The sequence below is a fragment of the Oncorhynchus kisutch genome, linkage group LG18, assembly GCF_002021735.2.
Source record: "Oncorhynchus kisutch isolate 150728-3 linkage group LG18, Okis_V2, whole genome shotgun sequence".
Classification (NCBI taxonomy): domain Eukaryota; kingdom Metazoa; phylum Chordata; class Actinopteri; order Salmoniformes; family Salmonidae; genus Oncorhynchus; species Oncorhynchus kisutch.
In genome coordinates, this window is record NC_034191.2 from 57,166,260 (window position 1) to 57,168,366 (window position 2,107).

A 2,107-nucleotide genomic window follows, 5' to 3' on the forward strand; every position below is an offset into this window, starting at 1 on the left:
AAGAAAATCCCCAAGTAACAAACTGACCAGACCTGGCTACTATATTAAATAATTTCAACTATTCTAGCTGGGCTTGATTGAGCTTGCTTGTACTGTGGCAATAAAACAGTTGTACAACAGAGACCCCCTTCCAGCTATCACTGTAGGCAGGCTAAAACAAGCACCAATAATATTTGCAAGATTTCAAATACTATTTGAACCCAGGCCTGACTGACCACGTCCACAGCATGTTCGCCGCTAGAACCTCCCGAGTTCCTCTGAGTGTTCCAATCCAGCGCCGACCTATCACCACGTTGGCTCATAAATCAGAGCCGACGGTGTGCTGCCCGCAGACACTGGGGATGGGGGCCAGCGCTGGCAGGTTAGCCAAACACACCCCTTGAGAATCCCAAGAGCAGCTAGACACACTGCACCCTCTTCAGAAGGAGTACCCCTGCACAGAGAGTGAAGGGTGTCTCTCAAATGGCACCCTATTCCCCATTTAGTGCACTACTTTTGACCAGGGCCCATATGGGGAAGTACTGCACTATGTAGGGAATGGGCTATCATTTAGGAAACACCCCCCCTTTCTCTGTGGAGTGGTACGACTTCTGCAGAGGACAGACGGTGTACACAGTTCACCAAGCTTATCAGGGCTTGGCTTGGAAATGCCACATCTCTAATTAACATGGGCTACATACTGGAAGAACCAGTCAGTTACATACCATAGGTACACATTAAGAGAAGGTATAACACAGCATTATTGTGACCCGGAACCTTCCCACCGCTCTGTTGAGGAAGTATTGGCTCATGTCCGCAAATGGTCAGAAACTACGATTGTATTACAACGTGAATACCTACGGTACCTACATAGCGATAAATCTAAGAGAAGAGTTTGTCATGTTAAATCATTGTTCTTGTGTAAGAATACATTCCTAATAGTACGCCGGTCATAATTAAGTACTGGACAGAAAATCTGATTATAGTATGTTTTGCTAAATGAATTTCTATCTCAACGGTCTGTTAAGCTGCACCCTCCTGAACAAACCTCAAACACAAGCTCTCTAAACCTACAGCTACTCAGACGGGGTAGAATCAGTGAGAGGAGGAGAGAAGTTAAGTTCAAAGCTATCCTGGCGTGAGTGTATAAAATGTATTTGTGTATGTAGTCAGTGAATAAAGTGTGTGTGTGTGTGAGTGAGAGAGGAGGCAGTTGGTGCTCCTCTCCTTCCTGTCTCAGAGGAGGAACCGTTAAAACTGGATCCCTTTTCACCCCCTAACCTCCCGCTGCACAGAGCGGAAAAACAGCTGTGGGGCCACCGCACACTCCTGCTCCTGAACCAATCTCCTGGGACCTTCATGCACATACCCACTCTCACTCTCTCAAAACACACCCACTTTTTAAGCACGAGTCCTACAGTAGTACCTCTATGGTTTGAAGAACCGCAAATGAGGCAGAAACGTACAGTAGCTGGAAAAAAAACACACACATTCCCTTTCCCTAACGGCAAACTATTCAGTGAGTAGGGGGTCATTCACAGAGAGTGCTTAGGTGGCAAGAAGTTTTGATGAAATAACGGTCTAAGTGGCCTGATCCTGTGTACACAGTTCACCAAGCTTATCAGGGCTTGGAAATGCCACATCTCTAATTAACATGACTGGCAATCAGGCATTGTGAGCAGATTCTGTAAAAACAACATTAAGGCCCTGTCTCTCTCCGTCTCCACCGAGAAAACGAAGGACCTGTGTTTAAAGTGGAATGTGCCTACTCTCTAGCTACATATTTGACATGTTAGCTTAACCAGTAACCAGGAAGAGGTCAATCCATTTGACAAAATAACCACACCCCTGGTTCCTCTCTGCTCCAGATTGACTGGACAACCAACGGTATGGACTAAGTGTCCAAATTGGAGGTGTCCCAAATGGCATCATATGCCCTATGTAGTGCACTACTTTTCATATGGCTCTGGTCAAAAGTAGTGCACTATATAGGGAAGAGTACCATTTGGGGCGAAGATATTGCTTTTCGACAGTTGATGGTAAAAGTTGAATCCAGAAATAACAGATCCCTTTAGCACATTGAATGAGTGACTGTCATACTGTTCATTATCCTCCAAACATATTTCAA